General features: G+C 39.6%; 1 protein-coding gene across 2 annotated transcripts in view; it reads right to left on the bottom strand.

Annotated features, from left to right (window-relative positions):
• LOC144371505 (uncharacterized) overlaps nt 1-23,821 on the bottom strand; it is a 1,005,333-nt gene that overhangs the window by 517,618 nt on the left and 463,894 nt on the right. Inside the window, exon 1 of one of the 2 annotated variants that reach the window (XR_013431472.1) lies at nt 16,626-16,689. The exons of the other annotated variant lie outside the window; for it this stretch is intronic. The gene's annotated coding sequence lies outside the window, so the exon portion shown is untranslated. Of the gene's footprint in view, nt 1-16,625; nt 16,690-23,821 lie in introns of those variants that run through there. 2 annotated transcript variants of the gene reach the window in all.

Genomic DNA, 23,821 nt, shown 5'->3' on the forward strand with positions numbered 1-23,821 from the left:
AATGCTTTTCCACACTGCTTACATTCATAGGGCTTCTCTCCATTGTGTGTTTTTCCATGAATCTGAAGGTGACTAGATCTAGAAAAGGCTTTTCCACACTGTTTACATTCATAGGGCTTCTCTCCAGTGTGTGTTCTTCCATGAATCTGAAAATGACTAGATCTAGCAAAGGCTTTTCAACACTGCTTACATACATAAGGCTTCTCTCTAGTATGTGTTCTTCCATGTTCATGAACTTGACAGGATGTAGCAAAGGCTTTGCCACACTGCTTACATACATAGGGCTTTTCTCCACTATGAGTTCTTTCATGTCTGTGAAGGTCACCAGATCTAGCAAAGGCTTTGCCAAACTGCTTACATTAATAAGGCTTCTCTCCAGTATGCACTCTTCCATGTATTTGAAGTTCACTGGATCTAGCAAAGGCTTTGCCACACTACTTACATTCGTAGAGCTTCTCTCCAGTATGCACTATTCTATGTATTTGAAGTTTAGTAGATGTAGCAAAGGCTTTGCCACACTGCTTACAATCATAGGGCTTCTCTCCAGTATAAGATCGTTCATGTATCTGAAGGTAAGAGGAAGCAGTAAAGGCTTTTCTACATTTTTCACATTCATAAGGCTTTTCTTCGGTATGCATTCTTCCATGTATGTGAAGATGATGCGATGAAGCAAATGTTTTTCCAGATTGTTGACATCCAAAGGGTTTCTTTCTAGTATGTGTTCTTCCATGATTCTGAAGGTAACTAGATCTAGTAAAGGCTTTTCCACACTCCTTACATTTATAGGGCTTCTCTCCAGTGTGTGTTTTTCCATGTCTGTTAAGGTGATAGGACATAGCAAATGATTTTCCACATTGATTGCATTCATAAGGCTTCTCTCCAGTATGTGTTCTTCCATGTGCACGAAGCTTAGAGGATGTAGCAAAGGCTTTTCCACATTGTTTGCATTCATAAGGCTTCTCTCCAGTATGTGTCCTTCTATGTGCATGAAGCTGATGGAATGTAGGAAAGGCTTTTCCACACTGCTTATATACATAGGGCTTTTCTCCTGTATGAGTTCTTCCATGTCTGTGAAGGTCACCAGATCTAGCAAAGGCTTTGCCACATTGTTGACATTCATAGGGCTTCTCTCCAGTGTGTGTTCTTTCATGGCTCTTAAGTTTATAGGATATAGCAAAGGCTTTTACACATTGTTTACATTCATAGGGCTTCTCTCCAGTATGTGTTCTTCCATGTATATGAAGCTGACGGGATGTAGCAAAGGCTTTGCCACACTGCTTACATTCATAGGGCTTCTCTCCAGTGTGAGTTCTTTCATGTATGTGAAGGTCACCAGATCTAGATAAGGCTTTGCCACACTGCTTACATTCATAGGGCTTCTCTCCAGTGTGAGTTCTTTCATGTATGTGAAGGTCACAAGATCTAGCAAAGGCTTTGCCACACTGCTTACATTCATAGGGCTTCTCTCCAGTATGTGTTTTCTGATGTATTCTAAGTAATCTGGGATAAGCAAAGTCTTTCCCACATACCTTACATTTAAAATGTGCATTCCCTCTGTGTGTGACATTGTGCTTTTGAAGACTTATCTGTGAAATAAAGATTTGACCATCTTGTTTACATTCATAAAATTTCTCTCCAGAATCAGTTCTTTCATATCTTCTAAATAAAGAGGAGAAATGAAAGCCTTTCCCACATACCTCACATTGAAAAGGTTTATCTCCACTGTGTATTATCATGTGTCTTTGAACACCTGGGAGAGAAGAAGAGGCTTCACCACATTGTTGACATTCATAGGGTTGCCCCCCAGTATGAGTTTCTTCATGTCTTTGAATGTCATTGGAACAACTGATGACTTTCCCACATACTGTACTTTCATATGGTCTATATCCAGTTTGTAACAACATTTGTGTGTCAACACTTTCGAGAGAAACCAGAGATTTCCTATATTGTTTAAATTCACATGGCTTCTCTTCATATTCTTCACGCTTATAGTATTTGTGTCCAGAGTGAGATGTGATGTGCCTATGAAGGAAAGAAGGACATATGAAATCATTTGCACACAAAATGAAGTCACATGGATTTAATCTATTAAAATTTGTCTTTGTTTGGTTAAAAATTGGAATCGATTTGAAGGTTTCCCCACACTATTCTGTAGGGAAAGTTTGAAGTTTACCATAGGACTTCTTTGAAGAAGAAGTGACCAGCACATAATTGATACCTAACTCATTCACAGTTTTCTATTTTTTTATAGGTCTTTAAATTTCTACCAACATCACATAAAGGCTAGATTTTCTGACTTGTTAAAGTTGCCTGAAAATAAAGAGATTAAAAGGAAACAATCCTTTCCAACACAGCTTCTCTATGGCTATTATTCACATAGTCATATTCACATATGCAATTTCATAGTCCTTTTTGCATGTCAAATACTTTGAAAAGACTGAATACCTGTTACAGATAAGTATGTATTTCTGATAAAAAATATTATAAGAATAAATACATTTCAAATTATGCATACTTCTTCGGTTGGTTTGCTTTAAAAATTATATGACAGTTCTCAGATTCCCTCACGAATTCCTCTTGTGAGTACAGTTACCTTAGGTTTCTTCCACAGTTTTCAATCTGATCTTCAGTGGTCTTGTCTTCCCACTTGTTTCCTAAAATGAGACAACATAATAATCATTAGGAATATTTAGGACCTAGAAATGCTTGGCCAAATTGTAGGTGCCATTTATGCTTCAATAATTCATCAACTGATTTCCTTTTCACCTTCTACATAAATGAGCAAAATAAACATGAGTTCTCGATTTGATTAATTTTAAAACCATCATTATTACCTATAAAAGCCAGGTTTCTGAGGACTTCCAGCATCACATCTCTGTAAAGGATCTTCTGGGAAGCATCCAGAAAAGCCCACTCCTCCTTGTTGATGTTCACAGCCACATCCTCAAAGGTCACTGAGATCTGAAATATCCCACAATTGTATAGAAAACTCCAAGACACATAATTATGAAGATATCCAACACACAGAACAAGGAGAGAATATTAAAAACTATGAGAGAAAAAAGGCAGATTACATTCAGGGGTAAACCAATTAGGTTAATGGCTTATTTTTTATCACAGACGTTGAAAGCAACAGGATCCTGAAACAACGTATTTCAAACGCTGAAAAATAATGGATTCCAACTAAAAATACTGTATCCAGCAAAATTAAGCTTCAGATTTCACAATAAAATTAACATATTCCATGATAAACAAAAGATAAAAGAATTTGCAGCCAGAAAACCAGCACTGCAAGGCATTCTGAGCAAAACACTACAAGAAGAGGAATTGAAAAACAGCACCCAAAACTAACATTGGGAGGTAACCCAGTATAAAAAAGAACAAAAAATATAACCAAAAAGGAATAACGAGCCATATTAAAATAAATACATAAATAAGCATGTCTGGAAGAACAAACAATAGATCAATAGTAACCTTACACGTTAATGGCTTAAATTCACCAATAAAGAGACAAAGGCTAGTAACCTTGAATAAAAAATGAATCCAACAATATGCTGCCTTTAGGAGACTCATATGACAAAAAAATACATACACAGGTTGAAAGTGAAAGGCTGGGAAAAGTCATACAACTCACATGGTCCTCTGAAGCAAGCAGGAGTTGCCATACTCATATTGAATAAAATCAACTTCAAACCTAATTTAATCAAAAGGGATAAAGAAGGCCACTATATACTGTTAAAAGGAACCATCCACCAACAAGACATAAAAATTATCAATATGTATGCACCAAACAATGGTCCTGCAACATTCTTAAAACAAACTCTCCTCAAGTTCAAGAGTCAAATGGACCACAACACAATAATTACCAGTGACTTTAACACACCGCTCTCTCCTATGGACAGATCCACAAGACAAAAGCTGAATAAAGAAACTGTAGAACTCAATAACACAATTAATAACCTAGACTTAACCAAAATATATAAAATATATCAACCATCATCAAGTGGATACACATTCTTCTCAGCTCATCTGGATACACATGGATCCTTCTCAAAGATAGACCATATATTATGCCATAGGGCAACTCTTAGTAAATATAAATGGGTGGAGATAATATAATGGACCTTATCTGATCATTTAGAATGAAACTGGAAATCAATGATAAAAGAAGGAAGGAAAAATCCTGCATCTCCTGGAAAATGAACAATATGTTACTGAATGATCAATGGGTTACAGAAGACATAAAGGAAGAAATCAAAAAATTCTTACAAATAAATGAAAATACAGACACAACATATCGGAATCTATGGGACACAATGAAAGCAGTTTTAAAAGGGAAATTCATTGCCTGGAGTTCATTCCTCAAAAAAAGAAAAAACCAACAAATAAATGAACTCACATTTTATCTCAAAACCCTAGAAAAAGAACAGCAAAACAACAGCAAATGTAGCAGAAGGCAAGAAATAATTAAAGTCAGAATGGAAATCAATGAAATTGAAACATAAAAAAACATTGAAAAATTGATAAAACTAAAAGTTGGTTCTTTGAAAAAATTAATAAGATAGACAGACCGTTAGCCATGCTAACGAAGAGAAGAGAGAGAACTCAAAATCCCAACATATGGAATGAAAAGGGCAATATCACAACAGATACTTCAGAAATACAGAAGATAATTAGTAATTATTTTGAAACCCTATAGTCCAATAAAATAGAAGATAGTGAAGATATCGATAAATTTCTTAAGTCATATGACTTGCCCAGATGGAGTCAGGAAGATACACACAATTTAAACAGACCAATGACAAAGGAGAAAATAGAAGAAGCCATTAAAAGACTACCAACCAAGAAAAGCCCTGGAACAGATGGATATACAGCGGAGTTTTACAAAACCTTCAAAAAAGAATTAATACCAATACTTTTCAAGTTATTTCAAGTAACAGAAAAAGAAGGAGATCTTCCAAATTCATTGTATGAGACCAACATCACCCTGATACTGAAACCAGACAAAGATACTTCAAAGAAATAAAACTACAGACCAATATCTCTAATGAACATAGATTCAAAAATCCTCAATAAAATCCTGGCAAATCGACTACAAAAGCATATCAAAAAAATTGTGCACCATGATCAAGTAGGATTCATCCCTGGGATGCAAGGCTGGGTAAATATACAGAAACCAATAAATGTTATTCACCACATCAATAGACTTAAAAAACCACATGATCATCTCGATAGATGCAGAAAAAGCATTCGATAAAGTACAACATCCCTTTATGTTCAAAATACTAGAAAAACAAGGGATAACAGAATCTTACCTCAACATCGTAAAAGGTATATATGCAAAACCTCAGGCTAACACTATTCTGAATGGAGAAAAAACTGAAGGCATTCCCTCTAAAATCTAGAACAAGACAGAGATGCCCTCTATCACCACTTCTATTCAATATAGTTCTCAAAACACTGGCCAGAGCAATTAGACAGACGAAAGAAATTAAAGACATAAAAATAGGAAAAGAGGAACTTAAATTATCACTATTTGTGGATGATATGATAATATATCTAACAGACCCAACAGGGTCTACAAAGAAACTACTAGAGTTAATAAATGAATTCAGCAAATATAAAATCAACTCGCATAAATCAAAGGCATTCCTGTATATCAGCACCAAATCTTATGAAATAGAAATGAGGACAACCACCCCATTCACAATATCCTCAAAAAAAAATAAAATACTTGGGAATCAACCTAACAAAAGAGGTGAAAGATTTATACAATAAAAACTACAGAACCCTAAAGAGAGAAATAGAAGACCTTAGAAGATGAAAAAAATATACCCTGTTCATGGATATGAAGAACTAACATCATCAAAATGGAAATATTACTCAAAGTTCTCTATAGTTTCAATGCAATGCCAATCAAAATCCCAAGGGCATTTCTTGTAGAAAGAGACAAAGCAATTATGAAATTTATATGGAAAAACAAAAGACCCAGAATAGCAAAAGCAATTCTAAGCAGGAAGTGTGAGTCAGGCGGTATAGTGATACCAGAGTTCAAACTATACTACAGAGCAATAGTCACAACAACAGCATGGTACTGGTACCAAAACAGGCGGGTGGATGAATGGTACAGAATAGAGGACACAGAGACCAATCCACAAAATTACAACTATCCTATATTTGATAAAGGGGCTAAAAGCATGCAATGGAGGAAGGATAGCATACTCAACAAATGGTGCTGGGAAACTCAAAAAAATTAACAATAAGAAAACAAATAAGGGCTGGGGATGTGGCTCAAGTTGTAGCGCACTCACCTGGCGTGCATGCGTTCCAGGTTCGATCCATCACCTACAAAATAAAAATGTTGTGTCCGCCAAGAACTAAAATAAATAAATGTTAAAACTCTTTTCTCTTGGGCTGGGGATTGGCTCAAGCGGTAGCGCGCTCGCCTGGCATGCGTGCGGCCCAGGTTCGATCCTCAGCACCACATACAAACAAAGATGTTGTGTCCCCCAAAAACTAAAAAAATAAAATATTTAAAAAATCTCTCTCTCACTCTCTCTTTCTCTCTCTCTAAAAACTCTTCTCTCTCTCTCTCTCTCTCTCTCTCTCTCTCTCTCTCTCTCTCTCCCTATCTCTCTCTCTTAAAACAAACAAACAAACAAACAAACAAAAAACAATAACCCAATGAACAAATGGGCCAAAGACTTGAACAGACACTTCTCAGAGGAGGATATACAATCAATCAACAAGTACATGAAAAAATGCTCACCATCTCTAGCAGTCAGAGAAACGCAAATCAAAACCACCCTAAGATACCATCTCACTCCAGTAAGATTGGCAGCTATAATGAAGTCAAATAACAACAAGTGCTGGCGAGGATTTGGGGAAAGGGGTACTATTATACATTGCTGGTGGGACTGCAAATTGGTGCGGCCAATTTGGAAAGCTGTATGGAGATTCCTGGGAAAGCTGGAAATGGAACCACCATTTGACCTAGCTATTGCCCTTCTTGGACTATTCCCTGAAGACCTTAAAAGTGCATACTACAGGGATACTGCCACATCAATGTTAATAGCAGCACAATTCACAATATCTAGACTTTGGAACCAACCCAGATGCCCTTCAATAGATGAATGGATAAAAAAAAAATGTGGCATTTATACACAATGGAGTATTATGCAGAACTAAAAAATGACAAAATCATTGAATTTGCAGGGAAATGGATGGCATTTGAGCAGATTATGCTAAGTGAAGCTACCCAATCCCTAAAAAACAAATGCCAAATGTCTTCTTTGATATAAAGAGATATAAAGAGAGAAACTAAGAACAGAGCAGGGAGGAAGAGCAGGAGAAAAAGACTAATATTAAACAGAGAAATGAGGTGGGAAGAAAATGGAGAGAAAAGGGAAATTGCATGGAAATGGAAGGAGACCCTCATTGTTATACAAAATTACATATAAGAGGTTGTGAGGGGAATGGGAAAAAAAAACAAGGAGAGAAATGAATTGTAGTAGTTGAGGTAGAGAGAGAAGACGGGAGGGGATGAAAGGGGGGATAGTAGAGGATAGGAAAGGTAGCAGAATACAGCAGTCACTAATATGGCATCATGTAAAAACGTGGATATGTAACCGATGTGATTCTGCAATCTGTAATTGGGATAAAAATGGGAGTTCATAACCCACTTGAATCTAATGTATAAAATACGATATGTCAAGAGCTTTGTAATGTTTTACACAACCAATAAAAAAATGAGAAAAAAAAAGAAAGAAAGAGCTCAATGATCTAAAAATGTCACCATGGGCTGGAGATGTGGCTCAAGTGGTAGTGCGCTCGCCTGGCATGCATGTGACCCGGGTTCGATCCTCAGCACCACGTACAAACAAAGATGTTTGTCCGCCAAAAAACTAAATAAAATATTTTTAAAAATTCTCTTCTCTCTCTTTAAAAACAAAATTGTCACCTTGTCCAAAAAACAGCCTTACAAAGTTTTATAACTCTTAAAACAATCTTCTTAATAAACAGCAGGCGCTACTTTTCTAAGTCTCACAGCAAAATGAATATCCAATGATTGTCAAACTCTTCTTAACAGCAGCCAGTTCACTACCATAATATATATTTATGAGACACATACCAATGTTCTGCTCAAGGACATTTTGATCAAGGGTGGGCCACATTTGCAATGATTGTCTGTTGTGAAAGAGATTCATTGTGCCTGTAGCAATGGTGGTGCAAACAAACCTAAGGCAGAAGCTCTTCCAGAGTGTGGTAAAGCAACAAGTTTGTAGCCCAGAATTCTGAACTATCCCACACAGTCTGCGTGTGAAAGAGGCCACCACTTACATCTGTAAGCATGCTATGATGTCTGCACAGTGATGGAACAGACAAAGAAAATGTTCCTGCCACTTACACAGAAGCATACTCAAGGACTGAAACCATACAGAACCACCCCAAACAATGAAGAACCCACAATTACCCTCTGAGACATCAGCCCAACTCTGTCAGGACAATGATGCAGACAGGAGGGCTTCATGGACCTTCAACCAAACGGGAAGCACACTGAGGTTTCAGGTTCACAGCAACACTCCACAGGACATAAACCACACCCCTAAAAGTGGACCACCAGTGAAATCCCATGTATGTTCAAAAAATATGAGAGCTAAAGCAGAAATCAGATCACAAGAAGTTGAAAAGCCTCCAGGGAAAAAGACATTAAACACAGGGCTCTGAACAGACACAGGACAAAGAGGTGACTCAAGAAAAAAGGTGACCATTTTGAAAGAAAAAAATGTAAAAGTCCATCATAGGAATTTCATAGAGGACACCAGAGGTGGCGCTGTATTGGTATCTAAGTCATCCAACGCACATTTCAGAAAACAAGAGCTAAAAGCAACCAATGAAACTGCCACTTCAGAAAACCAGAGAAAGAAGAGCACGGTAAACCTAAATTGACCACAGGTAGGTAACAGAGAAGGTGTTGGTGAAACCACAATCAGGAAATCCGCAGTCTGCAAATAAAGTTCTTCATGAACATCTGCATCACTGATTAACCAACAAAAGGCTAAGAATACAGAGGACAGGGACTGGGGTTTTGGCTCAGTGGAAGACTGCTTTCCTAGTGCTTGGAAGAAACTGGGTTCAATCCTCACTGCCACATAAAAAGAAAAAAATAAAAAGTGTAAAATATACAATAATATTAAAGAAAAAAGCATCGAGGACTGAAAACCTACTAACAGATTTAAAAGTGTCATCGTCAACAGTGCATTGGGACTACAAGATTATCATAAATGTGCTTGACACAAATTAGACAACTGCAGAAACTGGACCACTTCTTTGAGAGATACAATCTCCTACAACTCACACAAAAGGGGAAATACACAAAATAGATGCATTCATGGCTGCTGAGAAAACCAGACTCAGAAACTAATTACTTCCTAAAAAGGCAAGGCAAGGCTCTGACATCTCAAACAGGCTTCCATGAGACACATAAGAACTGCCACCAGTTTTCTACTTTGTTTCCAGAACATAACAGCTGAGTTAACACCTCCTAAGTCTCCCTGAGGCATAAGTTACCATATTATCCAAATTAAATAGATGAAGAAAAGTATGAAACAGAAGACTATGAATGATGCTCATAAACATAAATGCAAATTTTAATCATAAATGCAAAAAACTGTACAATTAAGTCATCACACTCCAGGTGTCTATGCAAATGATGTGAAAATTATGGGCACAGGAACTCTCACTGCAGTGACTACAGCAGCCATATCCACAACGGCCCAAAGCTAGATACAAGAAAGACGCACCATTCAATACTGAGTGGACAAGCTGAAGTTTAACCACACCAAAGTGCATCACCCAGAAAATGAGCTCTGCAGCCTGGAAAGATACAGCACCCTTAAAGGCAGACTGGAAAGTGAGAGAAGCCAGTTTGAAATGGCCAAGTGCAGTAAGATTCCAAGTCAAGAACATTCTGGAAAAGACAACATTATAGATGCACTAGCAAAACTGATGGGTGCCAGAGATATAGGAAGCAGAGAGGGAGGAAGAAATGAGGAGGAGTGATGAACAAGTGGAACACAGGATTCCCAGAGAAGAAGATTCTCTTCTGTATGACATTATCTTGTATACGACGTGACACACACAATCACATCACAAGGAAGAGGAACCCTAAAATAAAGGATGAACTTTGGCTTATCCAAAATGTTGCTTCATCAATTCTCTTTATCCAATGTTCAACACCCTACACCAATTCAATATTTTGAAAACAGTGGAGACTATCAGCTGGAGAGAAGGGGTATTTGATATTATATGTAATGGCACATTTAAATGTCACCTTGATTGGATTAAAGGATGCTGATGATTAATGAGCTTCTGGGTGTGCCTATGAGGGTATGTCTACAAAACACTGGCATAAGGGATAGTGAGCCAAACTGGAGAACCTCCTTAAGCTAGGCAGCACCATCGAATAAGATGGTGTCTTGGGTGGAACAAAATTCTTCACTCTCCCAAAGTGGACTCTGTCAGTGATTCTCTAGTGAGTTTCTAGAATCTTTGCTCTGGACTAAGGCAGCACCATTGATCCCTATTGTTCTGTGGCTTCAGCCTCTGGGAATCTGCAGCTACTACTTCTCAAGCTCTCCAGCCTGCAGATGGCCACTGTGGACATCCACCTTCAGGTCAAGTACGCCAATCTAATGACTCCCCTTTGATAATCATACTTCCTCTTGATACTGTTCCTCTAGAGAACACTGACTAATAAACTATGTAAGCCTAAAATTGCTTATAAAAACAAAGTTTATCTAATAAAGACGTAAATAAACTATCAAGCCATGAAGTTTTAAAAATGTATACATAAGAAACAATATTAATATGCTAAATACATTTTTTATAATAATGCAAAAATAAAGCAAAGAGGAAGAGTCATAGTTACAAATTTCAAAAGTATAAACAAAAGCAAGAAAACTGATTTTCAATACTATTTCATCTGGAAAGAAATTGGATGATAACTCTTCAAAACTCACTCTAACTGCTGGTGTAGTGGTGTGCACCTGTAATTTCAGCCACTAGGGAGGTCAAGGCAGGGAAATGGCAAAAGTTTGAGGCCCATCTCAGCAACAGAGCAAGACACTCAGGAATTTAGTGAGACTGGTCTTCATCAAAAATAAAAAGGGGGTCTGGGACTGTAGCTGAGTGGCAGACCACTTGCTAACATGTGTGAGGCACTGGGTATGATCCTCAGCACCACAGAAAAATAAATAAAATAAAGGTATTCTATCCATCTACAACTATACAATATTTTAAAAAAGGAAAAAAAAAATAAATAAAGGGCTGAGGATGTGCTCAGTGGTCAAGTGCCTGTAGGTTTATTCCCCAGTAAAACGCCTGCACAACTCCAGAACATTCCTCACAAATTGAAATTTATTTCTGGAAGATAACTAAGCATGAGCAAGTCCATGGCATCAATTCCCAGCACTCAATAAGGAAGCAAATAAATAAACAACAGACTACAATACTAATTCTCTTGGGCTGGAGAGTAGCTTGAAAAAATACATGTAATTAGATAAACATGATTATGATACAAAAGGTACACAATTAGAGGCATAAAAACACAAAAAAATCAGTAGAAAGACACCACACTTTCTCACAAAGATTGAATGTTCCCATGTTATAAACTCTCTAAAAAAACACTGAGCTTTCAACCAACTTCTGTGAAATTTAGGGCATGGTTTACTGTATTTTGGAGGTAAACTTAAGAAAAAGTATATCTAAAAATGGAAATAGGAGGGTTGGGATTCTGACTCAGAAGTAGAGTGTTTCCCTAGCACATGAGACACCCTAGTTTTGATCCTCAGCTCCACATAAAAAAAAAATAAATAGCTATTGTGTCCAACTACAGCAACAACAAAAAATACTCTTCAAAAAAATTGAAAACAGTAAACTGTATCTAAGACCAAGCAACAGGACAGAGAGAATAGAAAGAGCATTTATGTTGTACAGGACAGAGAGAATAGAAAGAGCATTTATGTTACTCCCAAGTTTCATAAGCTAAAAGGCTAGCTCCCAAAAGTTTGGCCCCACGAGGAAGCAGTTGGGAGGGAACAGGAATTAGGTGACATGGTGAGGGGATCAGCACCATTATTTAAACACATGGATCTCTTCTTTGCAGAAAACAGGTGTCATTTACTCTTTCACTGATATTCAGTGATAAAATGATTACAGTTAGGTATTCAAGGCATTGCCAAAGTTGTCCTTAAAAATTACAATGAAGACGGGTGTGCTGGTGCAAACCTGTAACCCCAGCAGCCCTAGATGATGTAGCAAGACTCTGTCTCAAAACAAAGAATCTAAAAGAGGCTGATGGTTAAGCATCTCTGGGTACCATTCCTGATACCAAAAAACCACACAGTTCACTTGAACCTGCCAAGTTAGGACAACAACGGTGAAAACTGTCGTCCTTTGTAAAATTCATCACCTTGTGAAGGACAGATACTAGTTTTCATGAAATCACATTCATAAATTAGTAGAATTGGACTCAAATTCTGCAGCAATAATGCAAGACAGAGTTTCTCTGTATCTTACGTGGTATTTTGGAATCTAGGGTTGGATTTCAATTTGAAACCACTGAAAAGACAAATCTGAATCTTACCAACTTTCTACACATATTCAGGGGTAGCAAAAGGTAAAATAGGTAATTAGATGTTTTTTTTTTTTCTTTTTTTCTTTTTTCTTTTTTGTTTGATGCCCTCGAGATTAAACCCAGAGATATTTTACTACTGAGCCACATCCACAGTCATTTTTATATTTTATTTTGAGGAGTAGTCTCACCAGGTTACATAAGGCCTCGCTAAGTTGCTAAGGCTGTCCTCAAATTTGCAACACTCCTGTCTTAGCCTCTGGAGCAGGAAGGATCACAGGTGTGCACCACTGTACCTGGCTGTAAGCTGGGATTTTTAACAACAACAACCAAAAAAAAAGGTGGATTTTAATCCACCTCTCTCTTGCCTCTTTAATAATAGTCCATCCCATTTGACTCTGAATAAATAAACCTGGGCCTCACATAAGTGAGCAAATCATTTCAAAGTGATACACAAAAATCTTTGGTGCTGAGGGAGCACAGATGTGTCAGGCTCAAGGGGCAGGGAAGGTCCCTGACAGCTGGGACATGCTTTCTCCTGGTCTTGCTCATGGAAAGCATCCAGGATCACCCTCCCAGGCACCTGGACCATGACTCCAGTCTATGAGGCTTTACAGGTTTGCACAGCTCTGCACCGGGGTGGGTGGTCCTTATGCTCCAGGAGAGGTTTTGCTCCTTCACACCATGAAAGACTAAAAGGGCAGGAGTCACTGCTCACCTGGCCCCTCAGCACCAGCATCAACAGGCTGAGTGTTCGCCTGTCTCCAAGGAATGGGAACAGAGCTTGGGGAAAACAAGGTCTCAAGGAAATAGCTGTTTAGATGAGGCCTTTTCCAGAAGATTCCTCAGCCCAGGGCCCCCAGCAGCTTCCCTGAGAGGCTGCACCCCACACCTTAGGCTGTCCTCTGGGAGCAGCTGACCCAGAGCCTGAAATTCTGTTCACCTTGCAAGGCACAGGGAAGCTATGGGCACTCTGTGGCAGCTCCAGGAGAGGACAGTGGCTGAGGACATGGGATTCTGGGAGGTGCCCAAAGGGAACCTCTGCCCAAGAAATCTGACATGGTGCCTACACCTAAGGAAGATAAAAGAAAAAGCACAAGATTTTTACAGCTGTGAACTCAAGTTCTCTATACAGTTGCATCTACATCAAAGAACCTTCAGAGTACTTGACTTTGGCTAACTAGACCACCATGAGGGTGGAAAGGCAGGGTTCTGTATGGAGAGCAAATATTATCTTGGGCTATTATAAGCCCTTAAATAGCCAATCATCTTAATTTCTATATCAGACCACAATCTCAAAACTTCTCAGAATATATCACTGACCTTACGATACATCTCCAAAATCTACCAAAGCTCAGAATGCAGTAACAGACATACAGAAGAAATTTTCTTTGTTTTTTCTGTACCCCACCAATCTGATGTTTCTACCAATGCAATTGGTTAATGCAGTGATACACAGTTTCTTTTATAAAAGTTCATGGAGGCCAGGCAAAGTGGCACACAACTATAATCCCAACAGCTTGAGAGGCTAAGATAGGAGGATTGCTAAATTCAAAGCCAGACTCAGCAACTTAGTGAGACCATCAGGAACTTAGTGATATTATGTCTGAAAATACAATACAAAAAAAACTTGGTATGTGGCTCAGTGTTTAAGTGCCCCTGGGTTCAATCCCTGGTATATTAAAAAAGGAAAAAGTAGAAGGAAAAAAAAATGAAAGAAAGAAAGAAAATAAAGAAGAAAGCAAGAAAAAAAAAAGTGATGTAATCTTTTCCAGGGAGGGTCACACACATCATTAAGGGTAACTTTAATCCATGTTCCTTAGTATGATAATTAATATTTGGGTTAAAATAATGTATTTTCTGTAGCTGGGGTTGTCTATGACTTTAATCCCAACAGATTGGGAAGCTGAGGCAGGAGGATCACAACTTTCAGCCAGAGCTGAGCACCATAGCCACATCCTTTCTGAAAATCATACTGAAAAGAGCTGGGGATGAAGGACAGTAAAGGAATCAGACATTATTTTAGTGGCAACCAATTTTTTCAAAAAAAAATTAACTGGGTTTTCCAGAAATCTGCACCATGGCTAATTTTAGGACTATCAATAAAAGAGTATCTACAAAAAAGTTCAGTGTAGATAAACTTCCTATTTTTGTGTTGCCCTACTTTACTGGGCAGCTAGTCTGGAAGAAATCAGCACTCCTGGGCTGGGGATGTGGCTCAAGCGGTAGTGCGCTCGCCTGCCATGCGTGCGGCCCGGGTTCGATCCTCAGCATCACATACAAACAAATATGTTGTGTCTGCCGAGAATCAAAAAATAAATATTAAAAAAAAATTCTCTCTCTCTCTAAAACAAAAAAAAAAAAAAAAAGAAATCAGCACTCCAGGTGTTGGACTCCCCGTTACTAGTTTTTTACACACTTGTATCCAGAATAATAGTTTGTAGTAATGTTCAAACAAGGCCTCTGGCCTCGAGCTGGGCTTCACAAATAAGTCACCAACTGAGCTCCATGGTAACAGCTGGTGGGGGAGGAAATAAAGGGGAGAAGAAGCTCTCCCCTCCTCAGGTGCTGTCCTTGAAGGATTAACTTGGCCAGAATAGAGAAAGAAAAACCTGCTTTTATGTGTGTGATGTGACAACTTGACTATGGTGACTCCACTTTGTGAACTCAGCCATGACACTCAAAAAGCTCATGACTGGGGCAGTTTGTATTCTTTTGTTCATGAAAATTCCCCAAGAACACAGAATAATCTATGGGGCCTACTGGAGACTAACTGACCACAACTTTCAGGCTTACTTATGTTGACTGAACCCCCAAACTTTACTTTTGTGGTTTCTGTGCTTAAATATGGAGCCAACTGAAGGCAGGGGCACCACACCGACCATCTCATTCTTTCGAGAGCAGAGTGTCTGCAACTGGCCAGCAATAAAGGCTTAACTGGAATGAGACTCTGTGGTCTGAGAGTTATTTGGGGGTCACTGTATTTCAATGTGAACGTCTGACCCCCCTCTCCTTACATACTGGGTATAAAATTTTGAAACCACCTGAACTCAATTTTCAAGGGATGGATGGATTGATTACAGCAAAAGCATTGCCCTCTGAGACTTGCTGCAGACAGATAAACCTGTTTACAACTATCTTCAGTGCCTTGTCTCCTTTGTCCCTACATCATTATTACCCTGTGTGCTTACCTAACTACAGGACTGGTGTGACTCTACATCATGGACTCTCAGAAAAGGGAGCAGTTATACTGTATTGATGTAGCCCAGAATTCCATATCCCTGGGATCTATAAACAACCCCCTTATTCCCTTTAAAGCAGTTATTTTGACCAAACACGAGGAAGTGTTGAGTGATCATTCTTTCTCCTCAAGGATAATATTCACAAAGAGAAAACAAATGCTTTCAAAAGTGTTCTTCTTGCCAGGGACATTGGAACAAGCCTGTAACCCCAGTTAAGCGGGAGGCTGAAGCAGGAGGAACACAAATTGGAGGCCAGCCCAGATTCCAACACAAAGGGAAGGGAGAAAGAGAGGGGGGAAGAGAGGGGGGAAGGGAGGGGGGAAGGGAGGGGGGAAGGAAGATTGATTCTTTCCACTATTTAACTAAGCGATAATGACAATTAGCAGACGGTGTCTATTTGAAACCAGTGGGAAGAAGGAATGTCTGGCTGAGCTGTGAGGTGGAGAGAAGGTGGCCTTTTAGAGGGCAGGTGGCGCCTGCAATTTGGAGGACGTCCACTAGGTGGAGCTCCACAGAGAGAAGAAAGGTGCATTTTTGGTCCTGCTTCCTACACGTTGGGAAAAGTAAGTGCGGGTCACAGGTAGGGAGCAAAGGAGACACCTGGGACCTGAGCCTCCCTTCCAAACCCAGGGAACCAGGGAACAGGACCCAGGGCCACCCGACAGTGGCGACTCAGGGCGCCACTCAGCAGCTTGCCCGCCCGCCGGGCCCACAGGCAGGTGCTTACTGCCTACATTCAGCGAACTCACCATTTTTGGCTTCTCTGGTGACCTGGCGTCCTCTGGAGGAACCTGCGGGCACCCGAGATCACCGAGAACACGGCAGCCCAGTCACAGGGGTCCCTTCAGCAGAGAACACGGGGCCTGTAGCAGCAGTAGCCCATTTTTTGAGGAAGAAAAGCCCTGGAGCTTGCGGCAGCCCGCCCTTTCCCTCCCTTTGCGCACTGATTGGACAGTTACACCAAGCGACCCGGATGGATGGCCTCCAGGCCCGCCTCTGGATCGTGACTGACAGCTAACAACATCCAATCACTGGCTGAAATTGGGTAGAGTGACAGATTCTTGGCCCCAGCCCTTTTCAGTAGGAGCTTCCTGGCTCTGCTCAGAAGGAATCCAATTGGGAAACCTTGGCTTAGCCTCTGGGACAGAGGTGACACGTGGCGCTGAGCTAGGCGCTGAGCCATAGAGTGCTTTCCGAGCATGGCGAGTCCCTGGGTTTAACCTCAACACAAAAACAAAGCACAGCTTCTCCAGGAGGCTGAGGCTGGAGGAGCCCAAGGTCACGTCTGCATCTGCAAACATTGAGACCCTGTCTACAAATAAAATGAAAAGGTGGGGATGGAGCTCAGAGGACGGGGTCAAGCCCCACTGGGTTTGTTTCCCAGTACCTTAAAAAAGAAAGAACGATATATTATTTTATATTATATATATAATCTATATTTTATATATTTTGTATATATAAAATATATATAATATATTTTTTATAAAATATATAGAATATATTATATATTTTTATACATAAAATATGTATTTTATATAATATAGTCTCTATATATTATATGTATTTTATATATAAAATATGTATTTTATATATTCTATATATAGAATGGATATTTTCTATAATATATTTTATATATATTATATATATATATTTCTCACACTAAGTACATCTAATCAGAATATTTTCTATAATATATATATATTATGAAAAATAATATAGATATATTAATATATATATATTAATATATATATATATTAATATATATATATATTTTTTCCCCAGCTGATGCGACCTCAAGTGACTTAGAAAGACACTGTCTCCAAATTTTTGAAACACTTTTTAAAGATATCATTTATATGACCCATATATAATATCAAAAAATGAAAACAATTTGAAAACTATTTAGTAGTTCTCCTGACCTCCTGCCCTCTGTTCCATTGAGGATGCTCCTGATATACAAAAGGAAGCAACTGGGGTTGGCTCTGATGCCCAAGGCTCCCTCCCTAGCAGAAAGGGTGGGGGAGGAAGGAAGGCAATCCTCTAGGGCAGCAATATGCTGTGGAAATAAAATGGGTGCTTTGTGCTTAGTGTAGATGTTCTACTTCGAATGTTAGGAAGTCTTCTGCAGAAATGTGACTCTGGTGACCCCACAGGTCTGTTCAGATGTTCACCCAAAACCAAACAGAAACGATTATGATGCAAAGCAGGAAAGAAACTTTGACCAGTGCACCTACACCAGGAAGACAAAAAAACCCTGTCCTTACCCTGTCTTCAGATGCTGACAAGGACTTTGAGATTTTATAGAAAGGGTAATCATAGGAATGTATGGATAGGGGAAATTGTATGTAGGATTTAGTATTATCTGTAGAATTTAAGCTTTAGGCATCTGTGGTCTTATAACTTCTCTGTGAGCTCACACTCACTTGCCCCCTGGACGCATGTCACTGTATTGCAAAGACTGACCTCACTTTGTCAGGAGGAAGTCCCCCTCCAGTGTATTCTTTCCATGTCAAGGTTTTCAAGAAAAGCCACAAGCCCTAGGAAGCAACATACACCCCGGAGCTGACCCAGCACTCTCAGCATCCTGGGTTTGAACCGATAGTCCAACCAGAAAGAAACGAAAACCCTTCTCAGCTGGGTCCCTTAACCCTGCATATAAACCATAAAAAATTGCCACTTGGGGCCAACACTGTCTGTCATGTCTATCCCCCTCTTGGAAATTAAGTACAATTTTTTTTCTCTACTCTTAATTTGGGATTTGTGAAGTCTATCACATCCTGATCACTGGCCCAAGTTCATTCTACCTAACAATATTGCCCATGGCCAAGGGGGGGCTATTGTGTAAAAAGTCGTAATCCCACAATGTGTGGAAAAGTGGACATATAGCTGCCAGGGCTGAGAATTGAATTCCAGGTGCCTTTATTGTCCCCCATGGTAGAGATTGAATTGAGGGCAGGGGCACTTTGCCACTGAGCATCCCTTTTATTGTGGTTCAAAGAAGGTGGGTGTGAGCATAACTGTAATGGGCCTGAGAGAATAACTCCAGATGGTGACTCCAAGCTACTATCAATCCAATGAAGAGGTTGACAAATCAGAGGGTGAGACCCAGCATGGTTGTTCATGCCTGTGATCCTAGAGGTTCAGGAGGCTAAGACAGGAGGATTTCTAGTTCTAATCTAGCATCAGCAAAAATGAGGTGCTAAGCAACTCAATGAGAGCCTGACTCTAAATAAAATACCAAACATGGCTGGTTATGAAAATATAGTATTTTGCCTTAAATGTACAATTGAGATATAAGAAAGGCAGCCTGAGGGCAATTAGAGCAAAATGGAGAGTCACATGTACAGCCTCAGACTGTGGATGTGGAAGATCTCGAGTTTGTGCACCTGAACCATCCTGGACCCACAGGAGGTCGGGGAGGGGTCACCCTGACCAAGAGAGAAAGAAGCAGTGTTTATTTAGGTAAAGTCAAAAGTGTCTAGGTCCAAAATGCACTCAATTCAAGAAGACTTTCCTGGCACAAAAGGACAAAGGAAGTTGGGGACAACTAAAGGTGTATTGCTTTATATGAAAATATGTGGGGGTTTTGATACCAGGGATTTGACGGAGAGCTGCCTAGCCACTGAGCCAAACTTCTAGCTCTTTTTTACTTTTACACAGGGTCTGGCTAAAAAGCTTAGTGCCTCACTAAGCTGCAGAGGCTGCTTCCAACTTGCAGTTTTTCTGCATTAACCTCCCAAACCACTGGGATTTTAGGAATGTGCTACTCTTCCCCGCAGCATGCTTCTTTAAGCAGCCCAGTGGGACACAGGGAAATGCAGGTGAAGATCTGGAAGTTGGTGCACCCCATAGTACTTTGGCAAAGAGAAACTGGGGTGGGAAGCGGAGACCCTTGTGAACCAGAGGATAGAATGCTGACTGCAACTTGCCTGCTGGCCCAGATGTTCCATCCTGTAACACTGTTAGTAAAAGCTGTGCTATTTCTATACCTGTGTCTCTTAGTCTTCTAGAGGACACACGCAAGAATGGTGGGAACAGATGGTTAAGAGAATAATCTTGTAAAATGGGCCCGCTGTGCTGACCTGCACATGCATGATTTCTAAAAATCAATTTACCTGCAGCTCTGCCTGGCCTAAGTGGACAGGAGATGTCACATTCCTCAGCCAACTACCTGTGATCTGCATGAGAAATGCAGGCAGGAAACCCCCTAAGAGGAACCCAAGTGACTATGTAGAGACAGACTTTGTGACTCTTTTTACAGACCAGATTTTGGAAGAAAGGATAATTTTTTGGATAAGAATCCAATTAGAATGGCTCAGCGTGGGCCAAGGTGACATAGAGTTGCCATGACCATCGCGACGTGAAAGTATGATGTCACCCTTCTGTCAAAAGTCAAAAAGTGCACCTGGGCAGGACTCTCTGGAAACTTTCCAGAGACTCCAATAAAACTAGAGTTCAGAAGAGGCACATGGTCCCTCTGCTTTCTGAGAGGACCCACTTTTGCCCTTGAGAATGTCCCCTTCCCCTTCAAGAAGTTCATGCCTGTTACAGGGTGACATGTCTGAAATCTTTCTGATGTGATTGCAAAAATAAAGGGTTCAAATGGGTCTTTTCACTGCCTCAGTTTCTCGGGAGGTCCCAGCTCTATAATGAGTTCATTCTCTCTAAAAAACAAAAAAAAAAACAAAACAAAACAAAAAAAAAACAGAAACCTTCATTAACAAGCAGCAAAACAAAACAAACAACAACAACCAAAAAATAAATCAGTAACCTGCTAGAGCAGCCTCCACAATTTAGCTTCACTCTGTCTCTAAATAAAGCTTGCAATAGAGATGTAGTTCAGGGCATGTAGTTCAGAGGGCCGGGCATGGTGGCACACACTTCAAGTCACAGCAAATTGTGAGGCTGAGGCAGGAGGACCATGAGTTCAAAGCCAGCCTCAGCCATGGTGAGGTCCTAAGCAATTTGGTGAGACCCTTTCTCTAAATAAAATACAAAATAGGGCTGGGGATGGGGCTCAGTGATTGAGTGCCCCTGCGTTCAATCCCCAGTCCCCACCCCCTCAAATAAAACATAATAGAATGTAAAAGGACAGATATAAATCTAACGACATCAACAGTGACATTATATGGGCAATCTTATCCAAAGGTAGAGGTCATCAGAAAAAAAATAAAATAAAAACAACGTCCAATTCTACGCACCTGAGACCCATATCAGGAAATATAATGAGCCAACTAGTCCCAACTTTGCCCCAGATCTCCCTCCTAGCTGCCTGTGTGAATGCAGGTTGGGGCTCTGGCTTCCATCAAGACTCTGATCAGGAAGGGGAGACCCACAGAGGTATGGGGAAGCCCTACGAGAGACCAGGTTCCCCTTGGTCAGGATAGCCACAAAGGGCTTGCAGTTTGAGGTGGGCTCTTCCTCCGGCAGAAGGACCAGGCCAACAGCTTACCAAGTGCTCTCTGGGAGGGAGGAATTGAAAGTTGAAACTCTCCTGCCCACCTCTGGCCAGAAAAGTAATGAGAAGGGTCCTGCCAGACCCCTGTTTTGGATGTTTTCAAAGTGAAGGGGGGCTGAGAGAGAGTCAGAGAGAGTTGATGTAGTGATTGGTCAGAGCCTCCTGCTTCAGGACTGGAAGGCAGGGGGTCATTCAGAGTGGCTCCGCCCATATTTTCTATTCCTTAATATTTAAAGGCGATTGGGAAATTGTATCTTTCAGTCACTGAATTCTTGGTCTGAGATCATCATGAAACAAAAAAAGCATTAGTAGAAAACATACTATCTCTAGGACATCACCACCTTGAAAGATCCAAGTTGTTGTTGTTGTTGTTGTTATTATTATTATTATTATACCAAACACTCATCAGAAGATTCTTCATCTTTTCTCGATATTATTGGGAAGCCTTGCACTTGACAATGGTAACATAGACATTTTCATTTGGCATGGCGCTTCAGCCTCTCCACAAAGCACGGAGCCGAGGGCTCAGTCACAATATTTACCACAGTGGCTTTTTAGAGCATTTTAACTCAGTTCTAATTTTTCCATCAGCATTTATCTGACTAAGAAAGCTCTTTGAAGTAATTTAAGTCCAACGTTAAGAGAATCCCTATGTTGTAACTTTGAAAAAGAGCCATAAAGACTGTATCATAGAAGCAACGAATGATATTTAAATTTCCCGTCAAAGATCCTGGCCTAAGTCTGGTTAACTGGCATGCACCTGTTTCAGACCTGAACCTTAACTTCAGCAGAGGGTAGCTCTGAAATATCAGCTGGCAATTACTACGATGAGTTGTATTCATGCAGGCTACAGGATAGTCATCATCCTTTCTCTTAATTCTCACATTTAAGGAATCTGTTAGGTCTGTCAGTGATGTAGATATTCTGACGGCAGAAGACAAACATCCTAACATCCTTTTGGGTGCCATCTCATGAGGGTTAGGGTATTATCAATAAAACCTCCAGGTGACAGGCATCCTCCTGTAATTGTTCTTGTCCATTCTAGGAGACCAGCCTAAATGTATGCACTATTTCTAGAATTCTTGTGTGGTACTGACTAGACATTTGCATAATACTTAGGAATACTCAGGAATAATACTTAGGAAAGGTGCCAATTTCTATTGTAGAATGATCAGGGCAACCCTACATTGGTAGATACCTTGTGTACATAACTGGCCTGTGGAGAAAAATTCTATTTCATCAATCTTTCAATTTGGACAACTGTCCACATAAGTAGTCTTAATTTGTAAAGGCAGCATGATTGTCTGGTTTAGGTTCCTTGTATGGTGTCTATTCCTCAAATAGAATCCCAGACATCCTGTTTGCCATAGGATCAACATATAGCTGACTACTACAGTCAGTAGGATTAATCTAGTTTCATGGTTGGGCTTTCCAGTCCACACTACAATGTACATTAAAAATGGATCTGAGGGCTTGGGTGGTGGCTCGGTGGTGGAGCGCTCACCTAGCACATGCGAGGCCCTGGGTTTGATCCTCAGCACCACATGGGAACATAAACAAAATAAAAAGATTGTTTCCATCTACAAGTAAAAAACAAATTGAAAAAATAGATCTGAGAATGGGTCCATAGAAGTTTCTTCATAATTTTTACTTACTTGACAAGTTAATGAAGCTGCATGGTTGGAAACTCTGCAGTTGGAAGATTTACCTTCCTGTGTCAGGTTTTTCAGTCATTTTCATGATGACGGTTTAAATTCTATCTTTTAAACCTGATTTAATTTACTTAATCATGTTCAGCAGCAATGAACATGATTCAGTAAATTCAACAGCAGTCTCAATTTTTTTTTTTTTTTGGTGGTGCTGAGATTGAACCCAGGGCCTTGTACATGTGAGCAAAGCACCCTAACAACTGAGCTATATTCCCTGAGATTCTCAATATTACAATTAAGAAAAAAATTAAATATTTTGTAAGAACTAGTGTGTGCCTCTAGGATCCTATGTTCCCCCTTTTCTTTATTTAATAAAATTGAGTAAAGACTGGGCATAAGCCATAGTATCATCAATTTAAGTTATAGTTAGTAGTACAAGTATTTTAATGATAAGATTTACCTTGTATTGATTATTGTAATTTCCCAATATATATACTAGTTGATCCATCTTAACAATTTAAAAGGAATCCTCAATCTCTTTCTGAGAGAAGGTTTCAACATATCTTTATGTCTCAGAATATTATTCTTTAAATAGGTGTCTCTCGATGGTCTTTTAAAAAATGTCATTAAGCATTATATAAATCCTACCAAATTTTGTGGATAATAGTCCAATCAGAGAACTTCTATCATGTCTGTGAATTTTCAACAAGGTTTGCAACTTTTATTGCTCAAAACTAACATACAACTTTAATTTGGAGAACCTCAGTCCTAATAAAATTCCCAGATCTCAAAATGATTCAACAAACAAAATATTCAAGAATGGACAGTCTTTGAATCA

This window comes from Ictidomys tridecemlineatus, chromosome 16 (assembly GCF_052094955.1).
Source record: "Ictidomys tridecemlineatus isolate mIctTri1 chromosome 16, mIctTri1.hap1, whole genome shotgun sequence".
NCBI classification, from domain to species: Eukaryota; Metazoa; Chordata; class Mammalia; order Rodentia; family Sciuridae; genus Ictidomys; species Ictidomys tridecemlineatus.